Raw genomic sequence first — 20,649 nt, 5'->3', positions numbered from 1 at the left:
ATCACTGATGTAAACTTGCCACCTCTTAGTTTGTACAGATGGAGGGACAGAGCTTCTATAGAGGGCCAAAATAAAATAAAGACACAACCATGAAATCTCTATGGCTGAACATAGGTAGTAGTATGGGTACTGAAGACCTCGTGACTTTAAATAGGGCACTGTCATAGGATGCCACCTTTAGCACAAGTGAGTTTGTGACCATGCAAACTCGCCAAGCTCTGAAGCATCTGGTAAGAATCACCTCTCTACGGGTGCCGGACAGCCTCTGAAAGTGACATCAGCACAAGAACGGTGCATCAGGAGCTTCATCAAATGGGTATCTGATCGAGCAGCTCTTAGGCCCCTTTCACATGAGCGAGTTTTCCACGCGGGTGCAATGCGTGACGTGAACGCATAGCACCCACACTGAATCCTGACCCATTCATTTCAATGGGTCTGTGTACATGAGCGTTTTTTTCACGCATCAGTTCTAGCAAGTGCGGGTGCGATGCGTTTTTCACTGATGGTTGCTAAGAGACGTTGTTTGTAAACCTTCAGTTTTTTTATCACGCGTGTGAAAAACGCATCAAAACGCATTGTACCGGCACAGAAACAACTGAACGCAACTGCAGACAAAACTGACTGAACTTGCTTGCAAAATGGTGCGAGTTTCACTGAACGCATCCAGAGCCAATCCGTCACACTCGTGTGAAAGAGGCCTTAGGGTTCATTCAGATGAGTAATGTTCATGTCCAGGACAGCACACGGACTGAACTAGTCAATGGGCCAAATTACATGTCCGGTTTTCCACAGTGGCCATTGGGCCATACACTGTTTTGGTCCAATTCTCGTGCAAGACCCATCCATTCAAGTCAATAGGTGCATACTAAAAATGGACAGCACACGGAAGTCAACTGTTTGCATTTGGTTTAAAAATCGTCCATTTTCTGCAGCTGAAACACAGACGAGTTTAACATTGATAGTCGATATCCAGCCTTAGGTCACCATTAGAGTTGAGCGAACACCTGGATGTTCGGGTTCGAGAAGTTCGGCCGAACTTCCCGGAAATGTTCGGGTTCGGGATCTGAACCCGAACCGAACTTCGTCCCGAACCCGAACCCCATTGAAGTCAATGGGGACCCGAACTTTTGGGCACTAAAAAGGCTGTAAAACAGCCCAGGAAAGAGCTAGAGGGCTGCAAAAGGCAGCAACATGTAGGTAAATCCCCTGCAAACAAATGTGGATAGGGAAATGAATTAAAATAAAAAAAATAAAAATGACCCAATATCAATTGGACAGAGGTCCCATAGCAGAGAATCTGACTTCACGTCAGTAGAGAATCAGTCTCTTCATGCCATAGCAAAGAATCTGGCTTCATGTCAGCAGAGAATCAGTCTCTTCATGCCATAGCAGAGAATCTGGCTTCATGTCACCCACCACTGGAAGAGGCCACTGTCACATATTTAGGCCCCGGCACCCAGACAGAGGAGAGCGGTCCCGTAACAGAGAATCTGGCCTTATGTCAGCGCAGAATCTGTCTTCATGTCATAGCAGAGAATCAGGCTTCACGTCACCCACCACTGGAACAGGCCACTGTCACATATTTAGGCCCCGGCACCCAGACAGAGGAGAGCGGTCCCGTAACAGAGAATCTGGCCTTATGTCAGCGCAGAATCTGTCTTCATGTCATAGCAGAGAATCAGGCTTCACGTCACCCACCACTGGAACAGGCCACTGTCACACATTTAGGCCCAGGCACCCAGGCAGAGGAGAGAGGTCCCGTAACAGAGAATCTGGCCTTATGTCAGCGCAGAATCTGTCTTCATGTCATAGCAGAGAATCAGGCTTCACGTCACCCACCACTGGAACAGGCCACTGTCACACATTTAGGCCCAGGCAGAGGAGAGAGGTCCCGTAACAGAGAATGTGGCCTTATGTCAGCGCAGAATCTGTCTTCATGTCATAGCAGAGAATCAGGCTTCACGTCACCCACCACTGGAACAGGCCACTGTCACACATTTAGGCCCAGGCAGAGGAGAGAGGTCCCGTAACAGAGAATCTGGCCTTATGTCAGCGCAGAATCTGTCTTCATGTCATAGCAGAGAATCAGGCTTCACGTCACCCACCACTGGAACATGCCACTGTCACACATTTAGGCCCAGGCAGAGGAGAGAGGTCCCGTAACAGAGAATCTGGCCTTATGTCATAGCAGAGAATCAGGCTTCACGTCACCCACCACTGGAACATGCCACTGTCACACATTTAGGCCCAGGCAGAGGAGAGAGGTCGCGTAACAGAGAATCTGGCTTCATGTCAGCACAGAATAAGTCTTCATGTCATAGCAGAGAATCAGGCTTCACGTCACCCACCACTGGAACAGGCCACTGTCACACATTTAGGCCCAGGCAGAGGAGAGAGGTACCGTAACAGAGAATCTGGCCTCCCCCCCCCCCCCCCCCCCTCTTTATTCTCCACAGGTGAAATGACCACTATCAGCCAGGTAGTAGTATACCATTAGTGATATAATATAGTATAAGATACTGCTATTATTATAATATATTGATAGAAATATAGAAAATAATATATATTTAGAAATGTAGAGACATATTATCTTACTAATCCCTATAGGGACCAATGCATTACCCTGTATATCGATGTTACCTGATTAATTACTAACATAGTATAGATACTATTTTTTCCCCTTAAGAGATATATATGTCTGAGGTCTATTATCTTATTCTGGTACTTCTCACAAGCTTCTCAGTGCCATTTATACTATTTTCTGGCTCTCCCATACATAATTACTAGTTGCCAGTGCCCTTCTTAGACACTAGAGTACCTCTGCGCATGCGCGCGCTATTGACCGCGCTCCCGACATTGACTACCCACACTACGCATGCGCCTATTCATTACGTCACCATTTCGGCGCCAGTCGCGCCGCGCCTCGTCATCCCCGCGGTCCTTTTAAATTGCACAGGCGCCCAGCATCCCCACGCCATCCACGATTCTCCCTACTCCACAGAACTAAGGTATGTACAGCGATTGCGACCAAGTGAGCAGCTATTATATTAACTATGCCACGCTTGTTATGCCTGTTATGCTTACTAAGGTATTTATACTTAGAGAGTGTCCTTATACAATAATCTTACCTACAACTAAACTATTAGTTATGCCCAATGGACCGCTCTGAACATCTCCTATTTTTACCATTCTAATGCCACTATTTTCCTTAACTCTGCCCCTCTCCATTCTATTATGGCTACTGCTATGCCATTCTAGCACACCTATTGAATGACTTTATATACTACCATCTACCTAATATTATACCATTTGGCTTCCACAGATATCTCATCCTTACGCTGGTACCTCTGCCTGGCTACCACTATTCTGTGGTCCCATTACTCTAGCGGTTACTACAGTCATTTTGCCATTTTCATTTCATTTCATTTTTCAATTTTGTCATTTTTGACGATTTGTGCTTATCATTTTGCCACTGTTATTGTTTGATTTCTATTTTCATTTACATGCTATAAGTACAATATCCGTCTATGTACAATATGGATGGGTCCGGTTCGTTTTGTATTCCCATTATGTATTCTCATTGATGATAGACGTCTTGTTCTCCCCTTATCAATGTTATATCTCTTTAAACATTGTCTATTTTGTTATCACGATATGCATGTAATTAACTTTGTGGATGATCAGTATATATATATATAAATGTAATTATGTACTTATTTATATAATAAGCCGTGAACAAGGTCTAACATTAGACCGAAACGTTGGCCAGTGGCTATTACTTTTGGATGGATATACAAAAGAATAATATATATACAAAAGATATGAAATAAAATAAGCAACTAAAAATATTTACAGAGTGCCGTGGTCTTTTGATAATATAGCAGAGAATCAGGCTTCACGTCACCCACCACTGGAACAGGCCACTGTCACATATTTAGGCCCAGGCACCCAGGCAGAGGAGAGAGGTCGCGTAACAGAGAATCTGGCTTCATGTCAGCACAGAATAAGTCTTCATGTCATAGCAGAGAATCAGGCTTCACGTCACCCACCACTGGAACAGGCCACTGTCACACATTTAGGCCCAGGCAGAGGAGAGAGGTACCGTAACAGAGAATCTGGCCTTATGTCAGCGCAGAATCTGTCTTCATGTCATAGCAGAGAATCAGGCTTCACGTCACCCACCACTGGAACAGGCCACTGTCACACATTTAGGCCCAGGCACCCAGGCAGAGGAGAGAGGTCCCGTAACAGAGAATCTGGCTATATGTCAGCGCAGAATCTGTCTTCATGTCATAGCAGAGAATCAGGCTTCACGTCACCCACCACTGGAACAGGCCACTGTCACACATTTAGGCCCAGGCACCCAGGCAGAGGAGAGAGGTCCCGTAACAGAGAATCTGGCCTTATGTCAGCGCAGAATCTGTCTTCATGTCATAGCAGAGAATCAGGCTTCATGTCACCCACCACTGGAACAGGCCACTGTCACATATTTAGACCCAGGCAGAGGAGAGAGGTCCCGTAACAGAGAATCTGGCCTTATGTCATCGCAGAATCTGTCTTCATGTAATAGCAGAGAATCAGGCTTCACGTCACCCACCACTGGAACAGGCCACTGTCACACATTTAGGCCCAGGCAGAGGAGAGAGGTCCCGTAACAGAGAATCTGGCCTTATGTCAGCGCAGAATCTGTCTTCATGTCATAGCAGAGAATCAGGCTTCACGTCACCCACGACTAGAACAGGCCACTGTCACATATTTAGGCCCAGGCACCCAGGCAGAGGAGAGAGGTCGCGTAACAGAGAATCTGGCTTCATGTCAGCACAGAATAAGTCTTCATGTCATAGCAGAGAATCAGGCTTCACGTCACCCACCACTGGAACAGGCCACTGTCACACATTTAGGCCCCGGCACCCAGACAGAGGAGAGGTTCATTCAACTTTGGGTTGCCCCGCAATATAATGGTAAAATGAAATTAAAAATAGTATTGAATGAGGAAGTGCCCTGGAGTAGAATAATGTATTGTTAAGGGGAGGTAGTTAATATCTAATCTGCACAAGGGATGGACAGGTCCTGTGGGATCCATGCCTGGTTCATTTTTATGAACGTCAGCTTGTCCACATTGGCTGTAGACAGGCGGCTGCGTTTGTCTGTAATGACGCCCCCTGCCGTGCTGAATACACGTTCAGACAAAACGCTGGCCGCCGGGCAGGCCAGCACCTCCAAGGCATAAAAGGCTAGCTCTGGCCACGTGGACAATTTGGAGACCCAGAAGTTGAATGGGGCCGAACCATCAGTCAGTACGTGGAGGGGTGTGCACAGGTACTGTTCCACCATGTTAGTGAAATGTTGCCTCCTGCTAACACGTTCCGTATCAGGTGGTGGTGCAGTTAGTTGTGGCGTGGTGACAAAACTTTTCCACATCTCTGCCATGCTAACCCTGCCCTCAGAGGAGCTGGCCGTGACACAGCTGCGTTGGCGACCTCTTGCTCCTCCTCTGCCTTCGCCTTGGGCTTCCACTGGTTCCCCTGTGACATTTGGGAATGCTCTCAGTAGCGCGTCTACCAACGTGCGCTTGTACTCGCGAATCTTCCTATCACACTCCAGTGTAGGAAGTAAGGTGGGCACATTGTCTTTGTACCGGGGATCCAGCAGGGTGGCAACCCAGTAGTCCGCACACGTTAAATTGTGGGCAACTCTGCTGTCGTTGCGCAGGCACTGCAGCATGTAGTCGCTCATGTGTGCCAGGCTGCCCAGAGGTAAGGACAAGCTGTCCTCTGTGGGAGGCGTATCGTCATCGTCCTGTGTTTCCCCCCAGCCACGCACCAGTGATGGGCCCGAGCTGCTTTGGGTGCCACCCCGCTGTGAACATGCTTCATCCTCATCCTCCTCCACCTCCTCCTCATCCTCGTCCTCCTCGTCCTCCAGTAGTGGGCCCTGTCTGGCCACATTTGTACCTGGCCTCTGGTGTTGCAAAAAACCTCCTTCTGAGTCACTTCGAAGAGACTGGCCTGAAAGTGCTAAAAATGACCCCTCTTCCTCCTGGGCCACCTCCTCTTCCATCATCGCCCTAAGTGTTTTCTCAAGGAGACATAGAAGTGGTATTGTAATGCTGATAACGGCGTCATCGCCACTGGCCATGTTGGTGGAGTACTCGAAACAACGCAACAGGGCACACAGGTCTCGCATGGAGGCCCAGTCATTGGTGGTGAAGTGTGTCTGATCCGCAGTGCGACTGACCCGTGCGTGCTGCAGCTGAAACTCCACTATGGCCTGCTGCTGCTCGCACAGTCTGTCCAGCATATGCAAGGTGGAGTTCCACCTGGTGGGTACGTCGCATATGAGGCGGTGAGCGGGAAGGCCGAAGTTACGCTGTAGCGCAGACAGGCGAGCAGCGGCAGGGTGTGAACGCCGGAAGCGCGAACAGACGGCCCGCACTTTATGCAGCAGCTCTGACATGTCGGGGTAGTTGCGAATGAACTTCTGCACCCCCAAATTCAGCACATGCGCCAGGCAAGGGATGTGCGTCAAACCGGCTAGTCCCAGAGCTGAAACGAGATTTCGCCCATTATCGCACACCACCAGGCTGGGCTTGAGGCTCACCGGCAGCAACCACTCGTCGGTCTGTTGTTCTATACCCCGCCACAACTCCTGTGCGGTGTGGGGCCTGTCCCCCAAACATATGAGTTTCAGAATGGCCTGCTGACGTTTACCCCGGGCTGTGCTGAAGTTGGTGGTGAAGGTGTGTGGCTGACTGGATGAGCAGGTGGAAGAAGAGGAGGAGGAAGCTGAGTAGGATGAGGAGGAGACAGGAGGCAAAGAATGTTGCCCTGCGATCCTTGGCGGCGGAAGGACGTGCGCCAAACGGCTCTCCGCCTGGGGCCCAGCCGCCACTACATTTACCCAGTGTGCAGTTAGGGAGATATAGCGTCCCTGGCCGTGCTTACTGGTCCACGTATCTGTGGTTAGGTGGACCTTGCCACAGATGGCGTTGCGCAGTGCACACTTGATTTTATCGGACACTTGTTTGTGCAGGGAAGGCACGGCTCTCTTGGAAAAGTAGTGGCGGCTGGGAACAACATACTGTGGGACAGCAAGTGACATGAGCTGTTTGAAGCTGTGTGTGTCCACCAGCCTAAATGACAGCATTTCATAGGCCAGTAGTTTAGAAATGCTGGCATTCAGGGCCAGGGATCGAGGGTGGCTAGGTGGGAATTTACGCTTTCTCTCAAATGTTTGTGAGATGGCGAGCTGAACGCTGCCTTGTGACATGGTTGAGATGCTTGGTGACGCAGGTGGTGGTGTTGGTGGTACATCCCATGTTTGCTGGGCGGCAGGTGCCAACGTTCCTCCAGAGGCGGAGGAAGAGGCCGAGGCGGCAGCAGCAGAAGAGGCCGAGGCGGCAGCAGCAGAAGAGGTAGCAGGGGGAGCCTGAGTGACTTCCTTGTTTTTAAGGTGTTTACTCCACTGCAGTTCATGCTTTGCATGCAGGTGCCTGGTCATGCAGGTTGTGCTAAGGTTCAGAACGTTAATGCCTCGCTTCAGGCTCTGATGGCACAGCGTGCAAACCACTCGGGTCTTGTCGTCAGCACATTGTTTGAAGAAGTGCCATGCCAGGGAACTCCTTGAAGCTGCCTTTGGGGTGCTCGGTCCCAGATGGCGGCGGTCAGTAGCAGGCGGAGTCTCTTGGCGGCGGGTGTTCTGATTTTGCCCACTGCTCCCTCTTTTGCTACGCTGTTGGCTCGGTCTCACCACTGCCTCTTCCTCCGAACTGTGAAAGTCAGTGGCACGACCTTCATTCCATGTGGGGTCTAGGACCTCATCGTCCCCTGCATCGTCTTCCACCCAGTCTTGATCCCTGACCTCCTGTTCAGTCTGCACACTGCAGAAAGACGCAGCAGTTGGCACCTGTGTTTCGTCATCATCAGAGACGTGCTGAGGTGGTATTCCCATGTCCTCATCATCAGGAAAAATAAGTGGTTGTGCGTTAGTGCATTCTATCTCTTCCACCCCTGGGGAAGGGCTAGGTGGATGCCCTTGGGAAACCCTGGCAGCAGAGTCTTCAAACAGCATAAGAGACTGCTGCATAACTTGAGGCTCAGACAGTTTCCCTGATATGCATGGGGGTGATGTGACAGACCGATGGGCTTGGTTTTCATGCGCCATCTGTGCGCTTTCTGCAGAAGACTGGGTGGGAGATAATGTGAACGTGCTGGATCCACTGTCGGCCACCCAATTGACTAATGCCTGTACCTGCTCAGGCCTTACCATCCTTAGAACGGCATTGGGCCCCACCAAATATCGCTGTAAATTCTGCTGGCTACTGGGACCTGAGGTAGTTGGTTCACTAGGACGTGTGGCTGTGGCAGAACGGCCACGTCCTCTCCCAGCACCAGAGAGTCCACTAACACCAACACGACCATGTCCACGTCCGCGTCCCTTATTAGATGTTTTCCTCATTGTTCCCGTTCACCACAATTTTGAGAATGGCAAATTTGGGAATGCTTTTTCAACCCAGAACAAAAAGTCTGCTTTTACGGTCACTACAAATAACTTGACCAGCTAAAACACTGCAGATTTAGTTGAATAGAGATGTGAGACCTGTTTTTTTTTGCGCTGTGTGACAGGTATAGGTTTAATCACAGAATCACACTTCTATCAGCACGCTAGCGTGTGTCTTAGGTTTTTCTGAATGACACTATCAATACCTTCAATGTAAGATTTTCTTTTTGGGATAGATTTCAAGTAGGCCTCAAATACCAGAAACTAGTTATTTTGAGAATGGCAAATTTGGGAATGCTTTTTCAACCCAGAACAAAAAGTCTGCTTTTACGGTCACTACAAATAACTTGACCAGCTAAAACACTGCAGATTTGGTTGAATAGAGATGTGAGACCTGTTTTTTTTTGCGCTGTGTGACAGGTATAGGTTTAATCACAGAATCACACTTCTATCAGCACGCTAGCGTGTGTCTTAGGTTTTTCTGAATGACACTATCAATACCTTCAATGTAAGATTTTCTTTTTGGGATAGATTTCAAGTAGGCCTCAAATACCAGAAACTAGTTATTTTGAGAATGGCAAATTTGGGAATGCTTTTTCAACCCAGAACAAAAAGTCTGCTTTAACGGTCACTACAAATAACTTGACCAGCTAAAACACTGCAGATTTGGTTGAATAGAGATGTGAGACCTGTTTTTTTTTGCGCTGTGTGACAGGTATAGGTTTAATCACAGAATCACACTTCTATCAGCACGCTAGCGTGTGTCTTAGGTTTTTCTGAATGACCCTATCAATACCTTCAATGTAAGATTTTCTTTTTGGGATAGATTTCAAGTAGGCCTCAAATACCAGAAACTAGTTATTTTGAGAATGGCAAATTTGGGAATGCTTTTTCAACCCAGAACAAAAAGTCTGCTTTTACGGTCACTACAAATAACTTGACCAGCTAAAACACTGCAGATTTGGTTGAATAGAGATGTGAGACCTGTTTTTTTTTGCGCTGTGTGACAGGTATAGGTTTAATCACAGAATCACACTTCTATCAGCACACTAGCGTGTGTCTTAGGTTTTTCTGAATGACACTATCAATACCTTCAATGTAAGATTTTCTTTTTGGGATAGATTTCAAGTAGGCCTCAAATACCAGAAACTAGTTATTTTGAGAATGGCAAATTTGGGAATGCTTTTTCAACCCAGAAAAAAAAGTGTGCTTTTACGGTCAATACAAATAACTTGACCAGCTAAAACAGTACAGATTTGGTTGAATAGAAATGTCAGGTCTATTTTTTAGGCGCTGGGTGACAGGCTCAACTTGCCCCTGATGTAATATATGGCCAAAAAATAACCACACTGTTGATGGTTAAATGCACTTGGGTGACACAGGCTCAGCCTGCACCAGATGTAGTATATGGCCAAAAAATAATCAGACTGTTGATGGTTAAATGCACTTGGGTGACACAGGCTCAGCCTGCACCAGATGTAGTATATGGCCAAAAAATAATCAGACTGTTGATGGTTAAATGCACTTTAGTGACACAGGCTCAGCCTGCAGCTGATGTAGGATATAGCACAAAATAACCACACTATCGATGGTTAAATACACTTGGGTGACACAGGCTCAGCCTGCAGCTGATGTAGTATATGGCCAAAAAATAATCAGACTGTTGATGGTTAAATGCACTTGGGTGACACAGGCTCAGCCTGCAGCTGATGTAGTATATGGCCAAAAAATAACCAGACTGTTGATGGTTAAATGCACTTCGGTGACACAGGCTCAGCCTGCAGCTGATGTAGGATATAGCACAAAATAACCACACTATCGATGGTTAAATACACTTGGTGATAGCTCTTGCTGGCGCACCACAAGTCACAAAATGGCCGCCGATCACCCCAAAAAAAAAGTGATCTAAAAACGCTCTGGGCAGCCTCAAAAAAGTGAGCAAGTCAATAATAGCACTTCAATGATCCACAGCTGCAGATCGATCACAGAATGAAGTCTTTTGGAGGAGTTAATCTGCCTAATCTCGCCCTAACGTCGCAGCTGCAACCTCTCCCTATACTGATCATAGCAGAGTGACGTGCGGCGCTACGTGACTCCAGCTTAAATAGAGGCTGGGTCACATGGTGCACTGGCCAATCACAGCCATGCCAATAGTAGGCATGGCTGTGATGGCCCTTTGGGCCAAGTAGTATGACGCTTGTTGATTGGCTGCTTTGCAGCCTTTCAAAAAGCGCCAAGAAAGCGCCGAACACCGAACCCGAACCCGGACTTTTACGAAAATGTTCGGGTTCGGGTCCGTGTCACGGACACCCCAAAATTCGGTACGAACCCGAACTATACAGTTCGGGTTCGCTCATCCCTAGTCACCATGCACAATGCCAAGCGTCAGCTGGAGTAGTGTAGCACACTTCCAATGGATTCTGGAAGTGTATTTTTTTGGGGAGCAATGAATCATGTTTACTATTTGGCAGCCTGGTGGTCAATTTTGAGTTTGGAGGCTATCTACCAGAATGCATAGCACCTACTGAAAAATTTGATGGTGAAGGCTTAAGGTATGAGACTGTCCTCTGGTATTTAGGCGCTGGGTGACAGGCTCAACTTGCCCCTGATGTAATATATGGCCAAAAAATAACCACACTGTTGATGGTTAAATGCACTTGGGTGACACAGGCTCAGCCTGCACCAGATGTAGTATATGGCCAAAAAATAATCAGACTGTTGATGGTTAAATGCACTTGGGTGACACAGGCTCAGCCTGCACCAGATGTAGTATATGGCCAAAAAATAATCAGACTGTTGATGGTTAAATGCACTTGGGTGACACAGGCTCAGCCTGCACCAGATGTAGTATATGGCCAAAAAATAATCAGACTGTTGATGGTTAAATGCACTTTAGTGACACAGGCTCAGCCTGCAGCTGATGTAGGATATAGCACAAAATAACCACACTATCGATGGTTAAATACACTTGGGTGACACAGGCTCAGCCTGCAGCTGATGTAGTATATGGCCAAAAAATAATCAGACTGTTGATGGTTAAATGCACTTGGGTGACACAGGCTCAGCCTGCAGCTGATGTAGTATATGGCCAAAAAATAACCAGACTGTTGATGGTTAAATGCACTTCGGTGACACAGGCTCAGCCTGCAGCTGATGTAGGATATAGCACAAAATAACCACACTATCGATGGTTAAATACACTTGGTGATAGCTCTTGCTGGCGCACCACAAGTCACAAAATGGCCGCCGATCACCCCAGAAAAAAAGTGATCTAAAAACGCTCTGGGCAGCCTCAAAAAAGTGAGCAAGTCAATAATAGCACTTCAATGATCCACAGCTGCAGATCGATCACAGAATGAAGTCTTTTGGAGGAGTTAATCTGCCTAATCTCGCCCTAACGTCGCAGCTGCAACCTCTCCCTATACTGATCATAGCAGAGTGACGTGCGGCGCTACGTGACTCCAGCTTAAATAGAGGCTGGGTCACATGGTGCACTGGCCAATCACAGCCATGCCAATAGTAGGCATGGCTGTGATGGCCCTTTGGGCCAAGTAGTATGACGCTTGTTGATTGGCTGCTTTGCAGCCTTTCAAAAAGCGCCAAGAAAGCGCCGAACACCGAACCCGAACCCGGACTTTTACGAAAATGTTCGGGTTCGGGTCCGTGTCACGGACACCCCAAAATTCGGTACGAACCCGAACTATACAGTTCGGGTTCGCTCATCCCTAGTCACCATGCACAATGCCAAGCGTCAGCTGGAGTAGTGTAGCACACTTCCAATGGATTCTGGAAGTGTATTTTTTTGGGGAGCAATGAATCATGTTTACTATTTGGCAGCCTGGTGGTCAATTTTGAGTTTGGAGGCTATCTACCAGAATGCATAGCACCTACTGAAAAATTTGATGGTGAAGGCTTAAGGTATGAGACTGTCCTCTGGTATTTAGGCTAGGCTCCTTATTTCCAGTAAATGGAGAAACTGCATAGAACTCTTACCTCCCCTCATCACACACCTTTGGGATGCCAGTTGAGAGTCCTCCTCCTTAACCAGTGCCTCATAAATGCTTTTTTGGCTGAGTCCCACAATTTCCTTCATACATACTTCAAAAAGTAGTAGAAAGCCTTCTAAGTGGAGCCTGTTTGGCCGCAGAAGTGTGCCCAACTTCATATTGATGCTCCTGGTTTTGAAATGGCATGGTCAACAAGCTCACCTAGGTGTGATAGTTGTCTAGTACATACAAACATAAAACTGTTAATTCTAGTATAAGCCCATAGTAATGTATAATGAAACCTCTTTTTTGTCATACCACTCTTTTAACCCTATGCTACTTCCCTCTCAGTTGGAGGACTATACTGTAATATGGCAAGGGAACTTCATCAAACACCACTCAGCTACTTAGAGATGAGCGAATTTCATATTTTGAAATTCGTTTACACTTCATTTACTGGTAAAAGGTGAATAACGGAAACGGGACGGATCCGTTTTGCAGCCCATAGACTTCTATTATGACGGAATGAATAACGGAGTGCTTCTAAAGGCATCCCGTCATTGCGTTATGGTCCGTGGTAACGGAATTCATAACACAATTCACCTTTTACCATTAAACGAATTTCATAACTGGAAATTTGCTCATCTCTACAGCTACTTAAAAAAGGGAATGGATGCAGAAACTGGTCAATGATAAATGCCAATTTGTTAAGAAAGAAAGACATGGATCACTCATCCACATGCCATGCACTGACTCATTCATAAGAGGCCACCTTGACATGGTGAGAGGGCCTAGTAAAACCTATACTAATGCTTCAACGGAGATGTTTATAAATGATGTTGAGAAGCAATAGATCAGTGCATGGCATGTGCCACCCATGTCTATTTTTTTATTTTATTTTTTTATAACAGATTGGCATTGTCAGTGATAAATACCTCTCTTTTTGGATAAAATTATGAGCATTCACGTATATTTGTAAAATCTAGATCGGCACTGTTCAATACAGGACCACAATACTAACGTGATCCAGGCTTTTAAAACATTTTTTAATGTGCACTTTTTTTAATTATGAAATGTCCTTTAATGTCTCTAAACCAGGACCCTAAACCTACAGATTAATTAGATGGCACTTTTTGCTTTTTCCAATGGAACGCGGGAATTTGACGAGGAAGAGGTGGCCATGAAATGCACAACTCACGGTCATGACCCCATCTTTTACAAATTTAAGATATGCCTTTCCTAACACTAGTCTAGAGAGAAGGGGTGTCATTTATCAAACTGGTGTAAAGTGGAATTGGCTTCGTTGCCCATAGCAACCAGATTCCACCTTTCATTTTGGACAGTTCCTTTGGAAAATGAAAGGAGGAATCTAATTAGTTACTATGGGCAACTAAGCCGGTTCTACTTTACACCAGTTTGATAAATGATCCCCAAGGTCCCTCTTTCTAATTCTTACAAGATAAGGCAGTGTTGTCCACAGTTTGCCCTGCTTCATGTGACAGTCATGAAGCACCTGGTGAAACTGATCCACCATAACAGGTCTATCTCAGGGGTGTCTGTTTGTGGATACATACCACTTAAATTTACGCCAATGACCCCCCTCCTCTATGAATCCATCCCCCCAGGCATGGCCAACCTGCGGATCTCCAGCTGTTGTGAAACTACAACTCCCACAATGCTCTTCTGTAGGCAGTCTGTGCATGCTGGGAGTTGTAGTTTTGCAAGAGCTGGAGAGCCACAGGTTGGCCATCCCTGCATTCCCCTAATCTCTCTCCTAGTCAACTCTGCTAGCTGACTTTGCCACTCCAACTCCCCTTCCTTCTTGGAATATGACTATTTGCTTTCTTCGTCCCAATTGTATTTATAGATTTCAATTATCCATCCTTGTAGATGCAATATACACTCACTGCACTCTATAGTCTATTGCTCTATGTGACTAATCATGACTTCTGAATAAAATGGTCTGAAATGGCTTCCTAAAGGATGTTGCTAAATGCAAAGCTTGTGTGCCGAGTCACTGACTACACATAACAGGAAAACAACTACAAGATTTTCTCTTCTTCTGCCCCATCATTTTGTCTCTGTCTGACACATGTTGGCTCCATGACAGCCCCTTTAAAAAACCCTTTAAAGGGCATCTGTCAGCAGATTTGTACTTATGAAACTGGCTGACCCCTTTAATGTACATGTAGGAACTCATGGCCGACTGCTCTGACCAAGAGAGGTTTTTGACCATTTGGTCTATTTTTAATCATTCCTGGAGAATCCCTTTAATGTTTGTAGTGGTTTTTGGCCGCTTTTGTGCACAGTTAAAAGAAATTGCACACTTACAATTTACAGGATACCATTCATGTGTTAATTAAGATAATGTTTTTTTTTCTTTTTGATTTGATTTTTAAATTTTGTTCTTTTATTTGTGGATCATTTTGTGAGCTGTTCACTTTGGCCTGGTTCATATGGACTACATACACCCTGAACTTTTACACATATACATGTTTTATCCAAGTTTGGTACTTTTTATTATCCTAACCTTGTAAATTTCACCCTCATGGATTTATCTTGATCTCCAAATTTTTGTCCTCTACTCATGCCTCCCAAACGTCCCAGATCTGGCAGGATAGTCCCAGTTTTCAGTGGCTGTCCCACGGTCCTAATACATGGGATGTATGTCCTGCTCTCTGGCAGCTGTCCCTGCGTCTATAGGAAGCAGAGACTGCTGCCTGTAATGATGAAGCATAGAGCCATCCGTCCGCTCCCTGCTCCATCATTCCCCCACCCCTGCCGGTGTGGCAGGCGCAGCACTAAGAAGTGCCTTTTGCGCTGTGTATTTAGAAGAATTCTGATATCTCTGACTTTATAGTCTAACCAGACTGTCTATTACTCTGTAAATCCTCTAGCGCCGTTCTATGGAAACAGTAGGTTTAAAGAGCACACCAAATGCTTGAAATAACTTCTTTATTAACTTCAACTTTTCTTCATATATAACACTGCCGCCTCCGCAGCAGATAGTCCATGTACATAACACGTGTTGAAAAGATATCACAAAATGGAGGTATGCATAAGATGGTGGTTCAACTGTTCAAACTTGTCATTCAACATAAAATGGTGGATATATTTCTCTCTTGAGTATCTGTACTCTCACTTTCAGTTATTTAGGCAGTTTATGATCTCTCTGAGAGATATATCTGAGATGTAACTAATAGTTCACCTGCTTAATTTGGTCGCAATTTGCAATAGTCAGTTAGCAGTAACTATTTGCAGATTGGTTGAGTATGATCTGATATGGTTGTATGCAATTTGGATTGCAATATGGAATTTGAATGGTTGCAATTGTTTGTATGGTATTTGTAGCTTGCAATTGGTGGAACTGTAAGTAAACACACATATAACTGGTTCAGTATACAGTTCTAATCACTATATTAACATTAGGAACATTATATAACTGTTTTAAATACCTATTTTAGCCTCTCTGCTTCCATAAAACACAGCTCTTAGTGAAGTGAATGTCTGTTCAGCTTCTCTTCTCTGGTGTAATGATTCTAGCAGCTCCTGCAAGGAGAATTTCCCACACAGGCTGGCTGTGATTGGTCAAAACTCTTGCTGTGTGTGAGGCTGGCTGTGATTGGTCAAGACTCCTGCCCAGCAACAACAGTTTAACTCTATGTTTTCTGTTGTTTCTGCTGTGTCATTGAGCTTACCTTACATTATATAATGAATCTTAAAAGCACATTATCTTTTCTGCTTCTGTGAACACAATATACAGTCAGGTCCATAAATATTGGGACATCGACACAATGGATTTGAAATGAAACGAACAAGATGTACTTTAACTGCAGACTGTCAGCTTTAATTTGAGGGTATTTACATCCAAATCAGGTGAACGGTGTAGGAATTACAACAGTTTGCATATGTGCCTCCCACTTGTTAAGGTCTCAAAAGTAATGGGACAATTGGCTTCTCAGCTGTTCCATGGCCAGGTGTGTGTTATTCCCTCATTATTCCAATTACAATGAGCAGATAAAAGGTCCAGAGTTAATTTCAAGTGTGCTATTTGCATTTGGAATCTGTTGCTGTCAACTCTCAAGATGAGATCCAAAGAGCTGTCACTATCAGTCAAGCAAGCCATCATTAGGCTGAAAAAACACAACAAACCCATCAGAGAGATAGCAAAAACATTAGGCGTGGCCAAAACAACTGTTTGGAACATTCTTAAAAAGAAGAAACGCATCGGTGAGCTCAGCAACACCAAAAGACCCGGAAGACCACGGAAAACAACTGTGGTGGATGACCGAATAATTCTTTCCCTGGTGAAGAAAACACCCTTCACAACAGTTGGCCAGATCAAGAACACTCTCCAGGAGGTAGGTGTATGTGTGTCAAAGTTAACAATCAAGAGAAGACTTCACCAGAGTGAATACAGAGGGTTCACGACAAGATGTAAACCATTGGTGAGCCTCAAAAACAGGCAGGCCAGATTAGAGTTTGCCAAACAACATCTAAAAAAGCCTTCACAGTTCTGGAACAACATCCTATGGACAGGTGAGACCAATATCAACTTGTACCAGAGTGATGGGAAGAGAAGGAAAGGAACTGCTCATGATCCTAAGCATACCAACTCATCAGTGAAGCTTTTGTGGTAGTGTCATGGCGTGGGCATGTATGGCTGCCAATGGAACTGCTTCTCTTGTATTTATTGATGATGTGACTGCTGACAAAAGCAGCAGGATGAATTCTGAAGTGTTTCGGGCAATATTATCTGCTCATATTGTCGGTGGGTAATAATTCAATTAAGAATTATTAATTATGGTCATAAAAATAATTAACCATAAAAAAATGAAATTTATAAAATTTGTCATAAATTCTTAAAATCATGACCTGGTGAATTGTAGACACCCTAATTGATACAATTCACATCTGAGTCCGACTATTTCCTCAGATAAATAAGTTCTTTTTGACGTGAGATGACGTTAATGATAAAATGTAGTTCTGCATTATACAATAATACACAGGCATTATAAAAATATGCAGATTTATTGGTTACAAGATTATAAACATATATAAGTAAATAAACATAATGATACATGCAAATGAATATATATAGCGTTAATATAAAGCATTACAAGCTTAACAATACATGTGAGTGGAAATAACTCGTCACATTATAACAAAGCTATTATTAGGTTAGGATATCAAAATATGAACATAAGTTATATACATTACTTCTGTTCAGAGAAAACCTCATGATATCAGGATGGGCATGTCTAATCCTAGACATCAATATAGAATGATAAATACATTCTGCCCCCCTCTAACCAACTACACATCACATGACCTCAAGATGGGCAAATCCATCCAAGGATATAACTTAGAAGAGATAACCATATCCTTCCGCCCCATCCTGGACTATTTTCACATACATGACTTTGGTAAGACTATTAAGACAAATAACAGGGATCTAGGATTTTGCTAGTCCATATCTTAAATGGGAAGGATTTGATATAAGTCCTTCCTGTGGGAATCCATCACTTAGCTTGGCGAAGAATGTTCTATTAATATATATATATATAAGCAATTATTTAATGCTTTGCTAGATTATGAGTCCAGATTCTTCTGCAGGTAGAATGAAGCCTCACAATATCCTAAAACTACATCTCAATATGGAGATGATCAATCAATTTAATTATTTATTTATTCGCCAATCTAGATGGTATAATTTCACCCACACTATCAAATTAGTCTTAATAAAATAAAATATCATTTTCTGTGTCTCTTACCAAGTCCTAGTAGGAATCTCACTTCTGCTCCTAGGAAAGCTGGGTGGTCCATCATAACACATCTCACCATGGCTTTCATCTTGATAGACCTCCACTTCTCCTCTCCTTCCTCCTTTCTTTCTCACTTTCTCCTTTTCTTCCACCATCTGTGTATGGCTTATGATCACAAACTTATCAGTTAGACACACCTTCCTAGTTTGGAGCTTTCCAATCATTGTTGGATGGGCGTGACCATTGATAAAAATGTGACATCATAACCTTACCCAGAATGCACTTTTGCTACTGTTGTAATGTCACCTATTGATACCAAGGTGGCACTGCTGTATAAACTATCTGCATCATAGCATAAAGGGTTAACTTATATAAGTCTGAATATACATTTTGACCTTAGAAGCTTTAATTCAAAGCCATAGGGATTAATTCTGACACTTGTAGCAATTAGAGACAGACCTCTAGGCGTCTCTCTGAACATTTCTCACACTTAATTTATGGATCGTAAATGGCTTGTTTTCTCACAGAGATATCAGTACCTCCTCTGTCATACCAAAGATGTGATTAATTGTTACAAAACACACATTTTCACAGACACTCTTCTTGAGACAGATATTCCCCTAATGAGAAATATATATATAATATATTGGATACATGTTGTCTTCGTAACATATAACAATATAATATTAACAAATATATATATGTCCTACTGATTGTCTTATGCTAAGGACTAACTAAGGCTCAATAAATGAATACATACATATTATATATTTTGCTTCATTAATAAATGCCTAATTGTATAGGTAATTATCACCAGCTGCTTCTTATCTTATCTCCTGTCATAAATTTAAGTAAGTAAACAAGGCGGATTCTTCTCAGACTGGTACATTCATGAGAAGGATAACACTGAAGAGTATAAACCTTTGTGTGACCTTAATTTGGCCTACTCAAGACATACAAAATTGCAACTATAGTCGAGCATGGCTCTTAAAGGCAATGAACATCCATTTTGACAATAATGAATTGGATATCAATGCATTTACCTATGAAAAGGCCCAACAAATCCCCCCTTTTCAGCATATTCAATTTCGTTATTAGAAGGTTGAATAGGCTGAAATGCAATAAAGGGCTAAATTCTCCAAATCATTATGGATTAGGGAATGCAGGTTTTACCTTGGAATAAATTTATCACAATTTTGTGTGTACTTTTACGACACAAGTCTAACGCACAAACTTTACGATTAGGTTAACAACAAGTATGTTACGTTCCTTGTATTAGTGATAAACGTGTTGGTTCATAGAACGCATATTTATACATTTGTTTCGTTCTTTTCTTTTATGACCACTGTAGAGAGAAAGACGTTTCGGTCGTTTTCTGGACTTTCTGGAAACGTGTCTCTAGTTAAGATCTTTCTTTGGTCCTCTAACTTAATAACGTTGCTGCTAAAATGAAAAACTAGAAGTAATAACTTCCTGGCTTGTTAGCAACTTGGAAACTCGAATTAGCGAGCGGTGCTTGGCATCATATCTTCATGTCTGCGATCTCGAATACTTTGTCATGTTGCACTGGTGTGATGTACTTTTGCAGCGGCTGTCGAATCTCCTGGGGCTCTGCCCACTTGTCCCTCCTGGATACATCTTGGATACATCTGGGTTGGCTCCGACTGGACGTCTCTTGCGTCACGGATAGCCTTGACCTCAGGTTCTCTTGGTTCCGGATATAAAGACTTTTAGGATTCCGCCATCTGTCCTTCCATCTACACGTGATCCCATCTTGGGCTATCATCTAAACTTAAGAAAACAACAGACAGTATGAGTAACAACGCAGCAAAAACTTTATCAAACATATACCTGCCTATTTTAGGCCTTTGACTTATGCCATATTTTAGCCAGCAGCAAGTTGAGGACTTTTATATATTTTTTTCAAAGAAAAACAAACTACAGGGTACCATGAATAGATATAACTATTCTTCCTCTGCTAGGCTAATGCAGCCTTAGGTGTTATGCCTATTTAGGATAATAACCCAATCAATACTTTGAGACTACCTCAAAACAGAGTAATATATATATGCGTCCATATATCTACATGGAATACAGTGACGACAAGTTAGTCATAATTGAAAGACAAACAATATGGTTAGTATAACTGTTCAGTATCTTTTCAGTCATACGATACCACCACCAATCATATGAAATTTATGATGTGTCTCCATCTTCAAATTTTAGATTTTTCAATCTCAGTTCAGCTCTTGGCGTTTTTAGCACTGAAATAAAACTCTACACAAACATTATGTTAATGATCCTGTGGAAAAAATTGATTAGTAATCAATATCATTAATCATTTATTGACTTGCTATAATTATTAATTTAATGAAGCAGTTTGCTTCGTTTACTGGACA

The sequence above is a fragment of the Bufo bufo genome, chromosome 1, assembly GCF_905171765.1.
Source record: "Bufo bufo chromosome 1, aBufBuf1.1, whole genome shotgun sequence".
In the NCBI taxonomy this organism is placed as follows: Eukaryota; Metazoa; Chordata; class Amphibia; order Anura; family Bufonidae; genus Bufo; species Bufo bufo.
Note: the sequence above shows the minus strand (reverse complement) of the source record.